Source organism: Triticum aestivum, chromosome 7A (assembly GCF_018294505.1).
Source record: "Triticum aestivum cultivar Chinese Spring chromosome 7A, IWGSC CS RefSeq v2.1, whole genome shotgun sequence".
Taxonomy (NCBI): Eukaryota; Viridiplantae; Streptophyta; class Magnoliopsida; order Poales; family Poaceae; genus Triticum; species Triticum aestivum.
This window is the reverse complement of record NC_057812.1, coordinates 105,391,866-105,409,846: the sequence shown is the minus strand read 5'-3', so window position 1 is coordinate 105,409,846 and position 17,981 is coordinate 105,391,866.

The window sequence follows — 17,981 nt, the reverse complement described above, 5'->3', positions numbered from 1 at the left end:
TATTTTGTTCATGGATATATGATAAAGAAACCGAGGGGGGTGATAGATGATGATGAGGGGTTGAGAGTGGGACGAGAGGTCGAGAGGTGTCGAGGGGAGAAAAAATATGTTATCAGGGACGAGGGTCATCGAGGGGTCGAGAGAGGGACGAGGGGTCGAGAGAACTAAATAAGAAGAAGAAGAGGAGAGGAAGACGAGGAGAAATAAATAAGAAGAAGAAAAAAGAAGAAAAAGAAGAGGAGAAGAAGAAAGGAATAGTGGAGAAGAAGAGAAAATAGAATATATTCTATTTTCTCTTCTTCTCCACTATTCCTTTCTTCTTCTCCTCTTTTTTTTCTTCTTTTTTTTCTTCGACACGTGGGGGGGGGGGGGTCGAGAACGTCGGACATTCATGAGAGAGGCGAGGAAGAAGGGGAAGAAGAGGGAGAAGAAGAGGAAAGGAAGAAGAGGAAGTCTTCTCCTCTATTCTTTCTTCTCTTCTTTTTTTCTTCTTCTTCTTCCTCTTTATTTTATCGGGAACGAGGGTCGTCGAGAGGGTCGCCGAGCGGTAGAGGAGAAACCCTAAATAGAAAGTATCGTCGGTGTGAGATACATGTACCGTCGGTGTCGGACACTACACCCACATCCCACAAGTGGCGCGGGCTTCGACGCCCACGTCACTTGTGGGACGTGGATGTAGTGTCCGACACCGAAGGCCACATGTATCTCACACCCACGATACTTGCTAGCTATTTAGGGTTTCCTCTACCGAAAAGAAGAGGAGAAATAAATAAGAAGAAGAAAAAAGAAGAAAAAGAAGAGGAGAAGAAGAAAGGAATAGTGGAGAAGAAGAGAAAATAGAATATATTCTATTTTCTCTTTTCTCCACTATTCCTTTCTTCTTCTCCTCTTTTTTTCTTCTTTTCTTCTTCTTCTTCTTCTTCTTCTTATTCTTATTAGCCGGAAGTAGAGAGAGGTTTCCTAGTGTCAAAGTATTGAAGAAATCCATGCCTTCATCATTAGCTGGAAGTAATCAGGGCATGTTGGTACGAAGTTCTGCAAAGTTGTTCTGGAATGGAGTCCTGGATAGAATAATCCGCCTTTTGGTACGAATTCAGCAAAGGCCTTCCAAATAGCGATATTCGGAAGGCTCTTGCTGAACTTTGTACCAAAAAGCGAATTATCCTATCTGGGACTCCGTTCCAGAACAACTTTGAAGAGCTTCATACCATCATGCACATGTTACTTTCTCCTAATGATGAAGACATGGTTTTGTTGAATCCCTTGACACTAGGCAACCTCCCGACCCCTCGGCGATCCTATCGAACATGAGAGGAAGAAGAGGATAAAAAAGAAGAGGAAGAAGAAAAAAAGAGGAGAAGAAAGAATAGAGGAGATCTTCTCCTCTATTCTTTCTTCTCCTCTTATTTTTCTTCTTCTTCCTCTTTTTTTTATTGGGAACGAGGGTCGTCGAGGGACATAGATGTAGTGTCGTCGTTGTCGATATATACCCCCTCCCGATAGCTTACTATGATTAGGTAGCTAGTTCTACGTTTGGCACTAATATATCCATCTGTCATGTTTGAATAATAATTGCCATGTTGTAAATATTTGTAGAAACTATGGACATCGCCCTAGACGAAGCAACAAAAGAAGCGTTGTTGAGGGACATAATCGCAGAAGGAAGTGATGCCATCTCGTTGTTTCTCAACGAAACCGATGGTCTGGAAGGAGAGGGTGAACAAGCTGGCTACGGTGACCTAATGCCGGTGCAAGAAGAAGAACATGAGGACGGCTCCGGTGACCCAATGCCGGTGCAAGAAGGAGACCGTGATGACGGCTCCGGTGACCGAACCGAGTCCAGCCAGGTATATATATTAGTTAAGCCTATGCTGACTAGCTGATTGATGCATTCATTGTTTGGGTATGTACACATATTAATTAAGAGACGAGGCCCGAAGAAAAAGTTGAGCTCGGATGAAAAGTTTGAGATCATAGCAATCGCGCCCGACGGCCAACCTATTGAACCCCTCCGGACAAAGAGCGCATTTGTTGCTCAGTGCGGGGTTCTGGTTAGGGACAAGATCCCGATAAGCATCCAGCAATGGTTTAAGCCGGCTACAGAAGACCCTGAGGTGTCTTATGTCAATGATATGCAGAAAAATGATCTTTGGACTGAGCTGAAGTCAAATTTCACCCTACCGCCTGAGGATAATCCAGAGAACCCAGTTAAAGAGAAATTAATCAAGTCTTTTGCTCTGAAGAGGATGGCAGAACTATTCAGGAGGTGGAAGAAAGAGCTGAATAAGTTTGTCGAAAATAATGAGACACCAGAATTCAAGGGCAGATATGAGAACATCAGAGATCACTGGCCCGCATTTGTGGCCCACAAGACATCAGAAAAGAGTAAGAAGATGTCGGCGACAAACAAGCAAAATGCTGCGAAGAAGAAGCTTCACCATCGCACGGGGTCAGGTGGCTACCTCGTAGCCCGGCCTAAGTGGTCCAAGACTGAGAATGATCTGGTTCATAAAGGGATCGAACCAGAGACAATTAACTGGCCAGACCGTTGCCGGACTTGGTTCTTCGGGGCTAGCGGAACACTGGACCCTGTAACAGGGAAGTGCATTTGGACGAACGATCAAATGGACATACCAGTCAGTAAGCTTAAGCAGAATATCGAAGCAGCGCAGGAAGGGACGTTCTTTCCAGACAGAGAGAACGACGAGCTCATAATGGCCCTCGGGAATCCTGAGCACCCTGGACGGACACGAGGCACGCCAGGCTCCATTCCGTGGAAGGTTGGGTTTCCGAACGCAGGCGGTTACAAATCCCATGAGAGGAGGAAAAAAGTGCAGCAAATCCAAATACAGGCGCTGCAAACAAGGGTAGACGCGATAGAGGAACGAGAAGCAAATCACAGCAAACGTACTGCCGAAGCCTCCCCCGAAGCTACCCCGCCATCTCAGCGCAGAAGCAGCGTGGCTTCCACCGAGCTGCTTCAGCTGGAGCCTGCCTTGACGGCTCCTGCCAGCTATCCCGTGGATGCTATAATGGAGTCTCAAAATTGCCACCTTATGACGCAATGGATTAATTTGAAGGTCAAGGCGGCTGTTGGCTCTGTTTATCCTACTGAACCCGGTGCAACTTTTCACTGCCGGCCGGTTCCAGAAGGATATGCTAGGGTGATGGTGGATGAGATAACGGAGGGATTTGAGGACCTCCAGCTTGACCACCCTACCGGTGAAGGGGAGACTCGGCTGGGGTCTGCTCTGAAGACTCCATGCCTATGGCGGAAGGAGCTCATCAACCTTCCGAACTGGACGCCACCGCCTCCTCCTCCTCCTCCGGCGAGTCAGGGCACTCCGCCTCCACCGCCTCCTCCTCCGGCGAGTGACGATCAGGGCCCTCGGCCGGCTCCTTCTCCGGCACGTGGCGGCACTCCGCCTCCTTCTCCGCCTGCGCCGGCGCGCCCGAGCAGCCAGCCTCCTCCTTCTCCGCCTCGTCAGCAAGGGCAGAAGAAACCTGCCGCCGCTCCAGCTGCTCCGGCGCGTCGTAGTCCTTCTCCTCCGCCGCTTAAGCAAGTAAATAAGACAACCGCTCCGTCTGCTTAGTCGGCGTCTAGCAGTACAACCAGAGGCGGGAGGACATACAAATTCGGTCCTTCTCTGAAGACTCTAGAGAAGTTACCATATGAGAGGACCCTAGAGGAGAACGCCGAGATCGCGCGAGAAGAAGTGAGGAACTTCTTTGAAGGGGTGAAAGCAAAGAAACATCCACCTCCGGAGGATAAGGTAGATAGGGTGAAAGTGAAGCGCACTCTGGCTGCCCTGACAAAACCACCAAAGTCTGATCCGCCGAAAGCAAACTATGACCGCATTATTGGAAAGGAATTTGCCGAAGCGGAGCGGTCGGAAAGTACTGTCAGTGATCAAAGGCTGAAAGAACGACGAGCTGGGAAACAAATTGCCCAGCTCGGCGAACAAGCGAAGCAATCGTGCCCCCCGCTCAAGGTGCCTAGCCACAACGTCGATAATGATCCGAGGATGGTGCCCGGTTATAGCAATCTTGCAGATTACCTGCCCGACGAAGTACATTATGAACCCATGGAGATGCAGATACAAAGATACGAGTACGGGAAGCCTCTCGTCAAAGATGAAAGATCTCTATCAACGATGATGCGAAGATTGCATGATTGGTACTTGAAAATCTGCAGAGACTCTGGGGGGAGGAGTACTTTGTATGTGAAAGTTAAAAAGGAGCATGACCTCGTTGGAATTGATCTGTTGCCTGTTCCATTTGAGGAGTTCTATCAGTTTTTCAATCAATTGGCCCTCGATAAAACAACGGTCGCCTGCTACTGTCTATAAGTAGTACTACTTCTGTCATTAAGTTTCTCTATATAGCTTAGCTCTTTCATTGCATGTATTTATAATCATCCTCACTATATTATGCAGATTGAAGATCGCCGAATTGAAGAAAAGACAAGTCGGTGATATTGGGTTCATTAACACATATCTCATAGATGCAACTCAGGTTAAACTTCATGCCGCAGCTACCGAGGCCAGCTTGCTACGATCGTTCGTAATAAATCAAAACAAAGATATAATACTCTTTCCTTACAACTTCAAGTGAGTGTTACTATCTTGTGCGTATTCAGTTTCCCTTATATATTAGTCAAGGTTATAGTAATGTAATTCATGAGTTATGCATGTGTGTGCAGTTTCCACTATATTCTCCTAGAGATTAAGCTTGAGTAGGGAGTAGTAACCGTCTTGGACTCTAAACAAAAAGATCCCAAGGAGTATGCGGACATGACTGAAATCCTCAAGAAGTAAGTTAAATCGATCATTATCCACCATATCAGCAACTTTGTTCATTTCCTGATATCAAGTAATTGTTTTCTTTGTCCGACAGGGTTTGGAGAAAATTCACCAAAACAGTTCCGGGACTGCCGAAGGAGCTGGAATTTAGACACCCGAAAGTAAGTACTATAGTAGTATGTTCCGCGCATCTCCTAGTGATTCAAGCGCTAGTTTCGTCAATACCATTTAGCATTCTTGCTTATCAGTTTGATTGACCTCTATTTCTTATAAAGTGGTTGTGGCAGGAACAAGGGAATGATTTCTGTGGATACTACATCTGCGAGTCCATCCGCCACACGACCTGTGAGTGGGGCGGGTACTCTAACGAACAATATGAAGTACGTAAATAACAACATTCACAATTTTATTTTATTACCATCATTTGTGTTGAGTTTCATTCATTTATATATATATATATATATATATATATATATATATATATATATGTATTGACCCCCTTCTTCAAATTAGATGTTTCGGAAGCGGGATAAACTCCTAGCACCAGCTCGCATGCGAGCAATTCAAGAGGAATTGGCGGCATTCTTTCTTGACCACGTGATCCCTAAAAACGGAGAATTCTATGTGGACCCTGAGTCCGTATGATTATATTTGTAAGAGATAATTATTGTATATATGTAGCCGGTAGTGTCAGATAGATATACGAGAACTTGTTGTTCGACCAATCTCTCGGAGAAGGAGAGGTGGTCGATATCACTTCTCTCTGTATATATGCATATATGTTCATGACGATCTTCTGTTTCCTTCGTTTGCTTACTAGCTAGCTAGCGTGTCTAGTCCTCTCTATATACGTATGTATAGTACGTAGCGTCGACCAAGCACGGACATAACAGAGGACACTTCTCTCTATTAATTATAACTAGCTAACACAATATATGAAACACCTAAATTAACCCCCCAAAACCCCCAACCCCCCCCCCCCTTTCAAAAAAAAACAAAAACCCCATCCACAGAAGTGCTGACGCGTGGATGCCTATTGGTCCCGGTTGGTGCCACCAACTGGGACCAAAGGGTCTCCACGTGGGCAGTGCGCAGAGCCCAGTCAGGAGACCCTTTGGTTCCGGTTGGTGCACCAACCAGGACCAAAGGGTCTCCTGACTGGGCTCTGCGCACTGCCCACGTGGAGGGCCTTTAGTCTCGGTTCTGGATTGAAGCGGGACTAAAGGGGGGAGGTATTAGTACCGACACTTTAGTTCCGGTTCCGGAACCGGGACTAAAGGCCCTTACGAACCGGGACTAAAGGCCCTTACGAACATGTATACTCATAGGCTTGATATCTTAGTAACTCGATGAATGGCCTACTTGACAGTTAGGGGGTCGGTAGCAATGATGACTCTAAGGTGATATGAAGCGCCGACTGGCATAATCAACTCTCTGGGCTAGCGCAGAGACCGGTTCGCCTGTAATGAATGGCTAATAAAGTATATTTTTGTGAGAGGCACCAACATTATTAGTTAAACTGGAAGTTCTGACCTTTTAAACATAATCTTACATATGAAGAAATATTCATTCTTTGAAATAACAAAGTATGGCATTGGTCTACGTTTTCCAGTATGTATACACATATGTCAAGGCTCGTCATTTGTTGCTACAAAACTACAAATAGTAAGTAAGGTACATTGGATATAATTTGCTAAAATGTCACGGTCTGTCCTCTACTTGGTATTAGTTGCTAGACTAGTTTCGCGTTCTCTTCGTCGACCTGTTCTGCCTGGTGTTCCTCATCTGCCTTACATATCTTCAAACAAGGATTATGACTAACGAAATATAAACTTTCAAGTAACAACATTTCTTCCCTTATGTGCAATAAAATCATAACCATAATAAGCATATATGACTTTTGTAGAACTGCACGCACCAGCCCGTTCACCCAAAAGCTCAAGCTCTGAGAGGGAGCCGGACATATACTCCAACAACCCCCCTCACGCCTATACTCCTTTGGAGTTTACGACATGAAGAGCGGAAGCGGGGGCAGGCTGCAATTTTTATTGCATGTGCTTGGTTTTGAACCTTGAACCTCTTGGTTGCAAGTTTATGCACCTAATCAGTTCACCCATGAGCTTAACACTTCCAATCACGTTGGCTCCCTCGGGCCTAAACGTGGACCGAAAGTCGGCTGCAATAGTAAGTAAGGTACATTGGATATAATTTGCTAAAATGTCACCCTCTGTCCTCTACTTGGATGATTCTTGGACTAGTTTCGTGTTCTCTTCATCGACTTGTTCTGATGGTCTTCTTCTTCTGCCTTACATATCTTCTTCAATCTAGCTCCATCAAAATATCAATGGCTTCCTAGCTAGCTACATGACAAGTTCTGACTTTTGAAACGGAATCTTTGACATAAAGGAAGCTTCTGTTTCACTCCACAGAATAAAAATTGGCACATGCTATGTGTCTGAAATTCTTCAATACATCCATACTTATGTTAGCCCAACTTAACTATGTAATGATCTGAAATCGTGAGTAGTAAATAAAGTATGAGAGGTAAGTAATCCATAGACTAAACAGTAAGGGTAAGAGTCGACCATTTGAATTGAAGCATTATCCCAAAAATATTTTTCGTACCATACCATGGTGCATGCTAGAAATAAGAAAAAAAAATAGTTTCATTGGTTCTTACCGAGAGGAGTGATAATGCATACTTAAATAATGCGGACAAAGTCTCTAAGAAGGAACTTGCATAGTTAATATACATCATCAAGGCTAGTACTTCTGTATCAAAATGGATTATATTTTTTTCCTATTACATCTTTTCGGATTTTGCCTTCTTTTTATGTATGAGATAACTATGTCATCGTTTCTCCTCTAAATTCCGGATGTGTTGGGACGTGTGCATCATGTCATGCAGAGGTCAGGTTTATACTTATTGCAGTTGTACCACGGGTATTCAATATTATCCCCTTTAATGAAAAGAAAGAAACAAGAAATGCCAAATTGGAAGAATATATGCATGTTTGAAGCCGTGGAGTAAATCATATACAAGCTTGGATTAGGTAAATTGTATCCTTGTATACAAAAATTGAGCATCCATTTGCATGCCAATGTTACAAAATTTTGTGGCCCACTATCGCCATGTGACTATTCTTATAAGATTTTAAGATCCTATGAGATTTTATTTGATCTTTTGCAAAAAGGAGGAGATTTATTTGATTGTTTCCTTGATTTCGAGACCCTACACGGCCTTCTTCTTATGTCAAACTATGTCATGATTATTTTCTGCATATTCTAGACATGTTGGGCCATGTGCATCTTGATGTGCATAAGCCATGTTTATACTCATTGCGTAAGTCAACAAAATTCCTTTTAATAAAAAAGCATTCCAAACTAGAACAATATATGCATGTTTGAAGCTGTTGAGTAAATCTTATACAAGCATGGATTAGGTAAAATGTACTCGAATACATAAATGTAAAATTCATGTGCATGTCCCCAATACAAAATTGTGTGATCTGTTATCATCATGCGAGTATTGGTGTAAGGTTGTACAAATCTTTAAGATTATGTTCGATCTTTCCCAAATAAAAAGAGATTTTATTTTATCATTTTCTTGACCCGAAAACCAAGCTAGAGTCAATTAAACTAGAGGTATTGACTTTTAGAACAGAACCTTGTAGGCATACAGGATATGCTTTCGCATTTTTATAAAGTAAAATCAGTTGAAGTCCATATCCAGAGTTTCTTCCTTATCGTTCTATCTTTCCTGCTGATTGGCAGATTGTTGGAAGTTAATAGTTTCGCCTCCCCTTGTCCTTTTTAGAAAAGGAGGATCACCCCCGACCTCTGCGATGCACACATCCATATGCCTCTCCAATCTAAATCTGCATATGAAGATCAAATGTATTTTCCTTCGGAAGTGGTTTCATGTACAACAATAACCGGTTCATTCCAAGGAGGCTTTGTTTCATCAACTAAACTAGACTTATACTCCGCAAAAGAAAAAAAAACTAAACTAGACTTATCACTATGGAAACGGAAGTTCTCAACTGATATATGTTTCTTCTCTACTATGCAATAAAATCAACAACTAATAAGCGTCTATGATTTTTTAATACATATTTTCCTTTTTTATCTAGAACAGAAGGTATTCTATTAACTAATTAGCATGTACAAGATCACCGGCACTGACACAACTTATATTTGTGAGCGGGCTAGTGGGCCCCACTGCATGGCAACCATGAACATTACTACCACCCACACAGAACACACATGGACTTAATACAAGATCGAGGAAAAATACTCGACATGATGCTTGATGAACCCCAGACGGTGCGAAATTTTCTCCTCTTGAACAAGAGTACCCATAGGATTGGTATCTTAGCAGCTCGATGAACGGCCTACTTGACGGTTAGGCGGTCTGTGTAGCAATGATGACTCTAAAGCGATATGAAGCACAGACTGTCATAGTCAACTCTCTTGGTTGCTGCAGAGACCAGTTCGCATGTAATGAATGGTTGATATAGTTTGTTTTTGTGAGAGGCACCAACATTATTAGCCAAATTGGAAGTTCTGACCTTTTAAACATGATCTTACAAATAAAGAAATATTCATTCTTTGAAATAACAAAGTATGGCACTGGTCTATGTTTTCCAGTATGTATATGCATATGTCAAGGCTCGTCATTTGTTGCTACAAAACTACAAATAGTAAATAAGGTACATTAATTGGATATAACTTGCTAAAATGTCTCCGTCTATCCTCTACTTGGTTGGTTCCCAGACTAGTTCCGCGTTCTCTTCGTCGACCTATGCTGCCCGGTCTTCTTCTTCTGCCTTATCTATCTTCTTCAATCTAGCTCCATCAAAATATCAATGGCTTCCTAGCTAGCTACATGACAAGTTCTGACTTTTGAAACGGAATCTTTGACATAAAGGAAGCTTGTATTTCACTCCTTAGAATAAAAATCGACACATGGTATGTGTTTAAAGGGCTTCAGTACGTCCATACATATGTTACTAGCAGAAATTGACTATATCCTGATGTGAAGCAGTGGGTAGTAAATAAAGTGTGTGAGGTAACTAATCCACAAACTAAACCGTAAGCAGCAGAGCCGACCATCTGAATTGAATCATTAGCCCAAAATATTTTTGGTACTACTAGGTATTTCCATGTGCGTTGCTATGGGGTATAAATATTCTAGTACATTAGCCTATTTTACATGTTCATATTATAAGATTGTGTAAATAAATGTTTACCAATTTCTGCCTATTATTTTACTTTATAATCACTTATTGACTTGCCAAAGAAATATATTTTATATTTCGTAAGTCCAATAAAAGATGGGACAATTAAGGCGGTTTTCAAATAATGATCACTAGGAAAAATATGGAATGTTGGACAAAGCACTCCGCCTGGCAAGAAAATGAACTCTATTGTTTTTTAGTACACAGTAGAGATATAGATACCATGGTGCATGCTAAAAACAAGACAAGTTTGTGTGGTTTTTTTTATTCTTGCCGAGAAGAGTGATAATGCATACTTAAATGATGACTGCCATTTTTTGATACGAACAATGGCTCTACGATGCAACTAGCATAGTTACTATATATATAATCATGGCTAGTACCTCTGTTTCAGAATCAACTTTAATTTTACATTTCCTACTATAGATTCATTTGACTGCAAATCCTCAACAAGGAAAACTCTTAGAACTTATGTCTGTACTAGCTTCACACATCATTGCCGGGGTTCAAGAACGACACCTATGCGATCACAGGGAATCCTTACTACGGTTGACGGGGCACGGGGCTGTGGAAAGAGCGGGTTTAGAAGAACAACCGGGGGGGGGGGGGGGGGGGTTATCCAGGTTCAGGCCGCAAGCGATGCGTAATACCCTAATCCTGTTTTGGTGTATATTTGGTGTTCTCGAATTCTTGAACTAGCTGCGATGCATCCTAGCCCAAAAGGTCCGAATCCTTTCTCAGTATGCCTCGGGCCTCCTTTTATATGTAAGGAGCTGCCACAGCGGCACACAGGAGGCGCAAAGTGTCTACAGTGTACAAGTTTATCCATGACATCGTGGGACAAACGCATTTAATGTGCTGCCGACGTGTCCTCTTGCTTTATCGGGGACGACAAGGAAGCTCGTCTCGTCTATCGCCACCTCGGCTCGCTTCGACGCACGTCCAAGCTGACGAGGCAGGCAGCGCTACGTTGGCTGGCTGGCTGTTGTGCTGGTGCGGTGATAGAGTCTTCACGAAGATCTGCATGCCACCATGCAGGTGCTCGCCTAGTTGGCCTAGAAGCTGCATGCTGCCACGTAGGTGTGTGCCTAGATGGCAGGATGGCTGCTGCGTCGGAACGGCCATGGGGCAGCGGAACCTTGGTAGGTGTGGGCCTGGCTGTGGCCCTGCAAATATCCCCGGCAAGGGTCTTTCCGGGTTTCTGTGGTCGTCCCCGGCAAGGATCTTGCCAGGGGCCTTCGTCTTCCGGTTCTTACCCAGTCTTGCAGGCCTTTGTTCATCACAAAGATCTACATGCCATCATGCAGGTGCTCCCAAGCCTTGGTCTTGACGTTGTCGATGGCGTCATAATTCTCAGGCTCAAAGGTGGCGGTCTCGATGGTGTTAGGCAAGTTGCCCCGGCAAGGCTCTTGCCGGGGCAGCGTAGGTCGTCCCCGGCAAGGCTCTTGCCGAGGGAAACCCATCTTGTCCATTTGCTCTTCGCGCCTCTGGCTTCAGCACTGCTCAGGTAGTCTTCTATCTTCTCTTCCTCTGCCCCGCCAAGCGTGGTCGCAGGTGTGGCTACAACTGCACGTGCACAAGTAAAGGGGTACAGAAGGCCCCTACTTTTGTACACCGACAGGAGACCCTGGGGCCACACATAAACGCAGAGCGTTGTTGGGTCAGGCCTAGAACGGTGCGCGGGCACGCGTGGCAGAGTTTTAACTGCGGTAACTCCTCCACCAGTTGGGCTTCCCCACGACCCATGTTAAATGCGTGACGTGGGGGTCGTACGAGGAGCGGTTACTGCCCGCTTGCCTCACATCATGGTGAATAGTAAAGAGGCGGCCCGTGTCTTCGCCATAAAAAGGAGGAAGCCGCAGGGGCCCGACTCATTTACTAAGTGGACTCAGGTCGCAGCATTTAAGGCGCCCTTACCCCACAACCACGGGGTGGAAAACAGTCGCTTCACTTGTCTCCTCGATTCCGGCTCGCCCGCCACATGTCTTTCATACCTCAGGGAGGGTAGGTGATGAACACGGAAGGCACGGGCCTTAACGCTGAGGCGGGAAGCCCAGTTGTCGCTGATTGGAGCAGCGGGTCGGTCCAGATTCCCCGTGCCTCTGGCGGCTGGATTGGTCGAGTGGGGCAGCTGCCCTTAGTTTAGGGGGGCCGATCCCCGACCCTGCCCCCCTGTAACAAGGGGAGAAAAGATGGCATCCTTCAACATTCATCTCCTTCCAGCCTGACTCCTTCCTTCCCCTTGCCATGGCGAGAGGTCGCATCGGTGCTTCAATGGTAGCGACGAGGGCCTCTGCTCGACAGCGCGCCCCCCTCCCTAGGATCTCATGGTGGCGGGGCCTGCCGCGAGAGGAAGAGGGAGGGGGCATGTCCGAGGCCGCTGTGGCGCTCGGGGGAGAGGAGGACGGGGCGGCGCACTGGCCGCGCCTCCGCCGGCGGCTCCTCCCCCAATGGAGGGCCACGTTGGAGACCAGCCCCGCGAGTTCTTCATCAGGCTATATAAGCCAGTGCGTGGCCACCTTCGCCTTCCCACTCCGTTCGCTCGAGAGATGGAGGTCGACCCGCCGCAGGCCTTGAGGGTGCATATGAGGGGCTGCAGGTGGTAGCATGCGGGTTGACGTCGACTTCCCCGCCCCTCACGTCATGTATCTCCGCCGCGGGTGAAAAACCTTCGCCCGTGCCCATAGCCTATCGGAGGGCTTCGTCCTCCACTTCAAATTGATGGAGAACGACCTGCTCTCCGTCAAGGCTTTTGGGCACTTGGGAACTCGCCTAAGGTGTTGCGCGGAGAGCTCCACCGACAACGAAACCTCCTCCTCGTGCGAGAGTGATGAGGAGGACAGCGACAGCGATGACGAGGTCATCAAGCGGGAGGACTCCGATTCCGACTCCAGCTGACCGCATCGCCCTCCTTCCTCAGCCACCCGCCTTGCCGAGGGTCTTCCTCGTCAAGCTCTCCATTGGTGCTTTCCCCGTCGCATCCTCTTTGCTTTCACCTGCCGTACCTGGGAGGAAAGGAACAGGTACGGAGATCACGGGGCACTTATCTTTCTTTTAAATTGTACGCACTTGCCAAATCTTAATTTCTAGACATTGTAATCTCTTGAGCCCACGCACGCGTACGTTCGTGCAGAGGCGAAATGCCTCCTTAATGTAAATAAGGAAGTCCTCCCGGTAAGTTGTCCTGCCGATACCCTCTGCGCCTGCCGGAGAATCACATCTGTTGGGTTAGAGACAAATGGTCCAGCCCCCCGTCCACCTCCCTTTAGCAAGGGCTACTACAACCACTCCGACCTAAGAAGCGTTCGGTGTCGGGAATGGGAGCACCCGAGTTTTTTTAAAAGAGTGGCGAGGTTTTTTAACGCACAAGTCACAGGTTACGAAAACGAATGGGCAAGAGGTAAACTTTATCTGTTTGGTATGCCGGGCGGTCTTCTCAGCTTCTCGCTGGAGCCAGGTCCTTGGCGGGATTGTGCGTCCTTGCCATAGCTGGAAATAAGAGAGGGCAAGAGCATGGAACCTTGGCGATCCATAGATATTTGTTGGAATCAAAAATCAGTACAATACCCTGGACAAGCATGCATATACGTATATACATAAACATGGAAATCAACAGGAAACTATACATGCTAAGGGATTCCTTTCCCTAACTGCGTACAGGGTCCGTGCCTGGCTTTGTACATAGGGTTACATGCCATGCCGGCAAGGCTAGTGCAAACTGGGGGTTGCCGGGGCTCTCGGCAACCGCGCCTTAGGGGTAAAACTTGCGAAGATGTTCGATATTCCAGGAATTGGTCACCGGAATGCCATCTTCGGTCTCCAGGCGGACTGCGCTGGGCCTGGTGACTCGTATTACTCAATAAGGGCCTTCCCACTATGGCGTCAACTTGTTTGAATTCTTGGTGGATTGAATTCGCCAAAGAACAAGGTCGCCTTCCTCAAGGCTTCGGGCGTGAACCTTGCAGCTATGGTAGCGACGCAAGGCTTGCTGGTAGCGAGCGGCTCGCACAGCAGCCTGAATAGGATCTTCCTCAGGGAGCGTCGTATCATCCTGGCGCAACTGCTCTTGCTCAATCTCATCATAAGCGAGCACTCGAGGTGACTCGTATATGAGTTCCATGGGGAGAACTGCTTCTGCCCTGTATACCAGGGCAGAGGGCATCTGGCCAGTGGCTCGATCTGGTGTCGTCCTGATTGACCAAAGAACCATTGGAAACTCATCAATCCAGCGCCTTTCACACTTGCGTAGCTTGTCAAAAGTTCTGGTCTTGAGGCCTCGCAGTACTTCGGCATTTGCCCTCTCAGCCTGGCCATTACTTCTGGGATGAGCAACAAAAGCAAAACGGACCTTGCCGTCGATGTCTTGAGTGTACTGCATGAAGGTGCGACTCGTGAACTGCGTGCCGTTGTTGGTAATGACTTTGTTCGGCACACCGAAATGGCAGACTAGTCCCTTGAAGAACTTGACGGCTGACTGTGCTGCCACCTTCCTCACCGGTTCCACTTCCGGTCACTTTGTGAACTTGTCGATCGCAACGTACAAGTACTCAAAGCCCCCGCCAGCATGGGGAAAGGGCCACAGTATGTGGAGCCCCCAGACCGAAAATGTCACAGCCCTAGAAATCTTCTTATAATTAGTGGCATTGCATCCATGCATCATTTTCGATTTCAATTAAACTTGAAATGGGGATGTTAAAACCCTAGCACTAAATAAAATACAACTAGGGTCAAATTAAATCTTTTCCATCTACCCAAAATGGCCTTCAGAAAAGTTCATCAATTTTGGAATGGGTGAAAACTTCTCCCAAAAATGATGCACACATTTCTAGGAGATTTATGGATTTTGGAGTTAATTCATAAGTAATTGAATTTGGACAATTAAATTCTATAAATACTTTTAAATGTCCAAATAATCTTGAAAGCATTTGAGGGCTATGGGAAATAATTTCCCAAGTGCCACAAATATTTTGAGCATTTTACAAAGTGGATTGGCGTTTTTGCTAAATCAAAACCAATTGCAGAAAATAGAAAACATAAAGAAATAGAAAGAGAAGGGAGAGAAAGTTACCTAGACCTACCTACTGTGCAGCCCACCTGGCCTGGCCATGTGCCGGCCCAGTCAACCTCCACCTCCCCTGTTGTCTTCCTCCCCAGGCCAGTAGGCAGAGCGTGTGCTCGCCGCGCGCGCACACGCGCCCGAGCCACCTCCTACCTGGCTGCCTGCGTCCCCGATGCCCTGGACGCCTCCATGCGTCGCCACGCACCCCCGGACCTCTGCACCTCTCCCCTCTCTCGCTGGATCTCCCCCCTCCTCTGCATCTTCACGCGGCACCACCGAACGCTGCCGTCGCTGCCGCTTGCTGCTGCCGCGGCCACTGCTTCCCCCTCGAACCCTCGCTGTGCCTGCGGGCCCCGTCTCGACGTCCCCGACCCCCTCGATGAGCCACGAGGCGCCGGATGCGCTGCAACACCGCCACCGATGCTTTTCCCCTCCTTGGCCGCCGGAGATCGACCTCTCCGCCCCGCTCAGCTCCGGCCTTCCCCGAGCTCGCCGTCTGCACCGTTGCAACCGCCGTAAGCCTCTCCCTCGAACCCCCCTCTCTGTTGTCCCGTTTTCACGCCGTAGCTCCTATTTCACTGACGACCAAAGCCCGTCACCGCCATGGACGTTGAGCCACGTGCTCCTGAGCTTCGCTTGCTCGCCCTAGTGGCACAGACGTGCTCCTGGTGACCCCACGACGCTATCTATGCCCTTGGTTGAGCTCCCCGTGCTCCGCCACGCCGCGCCCGTGCAAACCCGTAGCTGCACCGCCGCCAAAGCTAGTCGCCGGCGAGATTTCGGCCGCCCCGCGACCCCCTGTCTGGCCCATTGGATGCGCCCGAGCAAGGGCTTCTCCCTGATGCTTTCTGCACGACAAACCGCGGCCCCTAGCGCTTTCTCGACGCATGTCCGCCGCGGCAAATGGTCGCCGGCGGCTGATCGTCGGCGGGCCGACGTGGCAATGTCGTTAACTGCTAATGACGGGGCTAACTAACCCCCTCTCTCACTAAACACTGGGCCCCACGCCCTTAACTAACACCAGTTTAATTTCTGTTTAGTTTTATTTAATCACAGTAGCCCCACACGTCGGTGTTGACCTCGCTGACGTGACCTTGGCAGCACTTGGTCACTAACTAGTGGACCCCACTGGTCAGATTTGACCTGGGCCAGCCCTGTTGACTTGATGGCATCATCTTGACGTCAGGCTGACGCAGTAAATACTTTTTGGAATTTTGAAATAAATCAGAAATGATTTATTATTTTCAGAAAATACCCAAAACTTCTAAAAATCATATTAAATCAATCATAGCCCAGAATGAAATAAATTATATATGAAAAATGATCAAAAAATATGAAGAATCTGTTTATGGCATTCTCATGCATGTTTGAACAACTTACAGCCACTATAGATGACAATTTGAATTAATGGTATTTGGAATGCCTCATGTGGAGTTCAAATTTGAGTCTAGTGTTCAAACCAACTCCATTTGAATCATTGCTAGCTGCATTAGCTCAAATCAACAGCATATTGCCATGTCATGAGCGTGCATCATATTGCTGCATTGCATTGATTGTGTTTCCTTCTTTATTGCCGGAAGTTGTCCCCTCTCGATAGACGTGGTTTCGACGATGAGTTCGATGACACCGATGAAGAGCTATACTATCTTCAGAAGTGCCAGGCAAGCAAAACCCCCTTGTTCATTCTGATACAATCCCACTCTCTCGCTACTGCTCTCTTTTACTGCATTAGGACAACAACGATTCAACTGCTACATGCTGCGGTAGTTGAACCCCTTTCCTTTGCATGACCTATCATTGCCACAGTAAATAGATGAAACCCACTAGCATGAGTAGGAGTTGTTTGAGCCCTGATGTGCCTACTTATTCATGTTTGCTTGTCATGCCTGCTATTGCTTAGAGTTGTGTCAGGTCTGATTCATCGGGGATGAATTGGAAAGTTGTGAACATGTCCTACTGTGTGTGAGCTAACTGTGTGAACACGATTTGGTAAAGGTAGCGGTGAGAGGCCATGTAGGAGTACATGGTGGGTTGTCTCATTAAAACCGTTCTCAGGAACCGAGTTCTGTGTTTGTGATCCATGAAACAGCTACTACCACACATTGGGACCTGAAATATGACCCCGCTCGACTTACTGACCCCTCTTGTCCTCTGTCCAGGAGTTGCAACTAGTTTCTAGTGTTTATAGGGTATGTGTTGGCGGCCGTGCGTAGCGCTGTCCCTAGGGTTGGGCTATGTTGCGGTAGATACACCGTGGCCGGGTATGCCGGGCGCCCGTTTGGTGTCTTGGGACCCTGTACACATCGTTTGGGGCCGTTGAGGACACCCCGGCCGGATTTCCTTGCGGATGGAACCCAAATAGGCGATAAACCTGGACTAGAGACTTGTGCGGTTAGTCAGGTCGTGGTCTACACCCACGTCGGCTTTCGCTTGAAGTCTGCTGAGCACATGTCGTGTGCAGACGCTAAGTGGTGGAAACATGTGTGACGAAGTACACCCCTGCAGGGTATAAAACTATTCAAATAGCCGCATCCGCGGTAAAGGACTTCTAGGTTGCCTATAACAGTTCATAGACAAGTGAAAGTGGATACTCTAAAATGCGCAAGATAAGCGTGAGTGCTATGGATGGCGTTCTCGTAGGGAGACGGGAGCGGATCCATAGTGGTGTATTGATATGGTGAATATGTGGACTCGTGTGCGCCACCTCAAAAGAGTTACTTGTAGTCGTAGTTTAAGATAGCCACCGAGTCAAAGTTGGCTTGCTGTAATTAAACTCCACCATCCCCCTTTGTTGATACTGATGCATATGTAGCTAGTTCTGATGTAAGTCTTGCTGAGTACTTTTGTACTCACGTTTGCTTAATTTATGTTTTGCAGAGA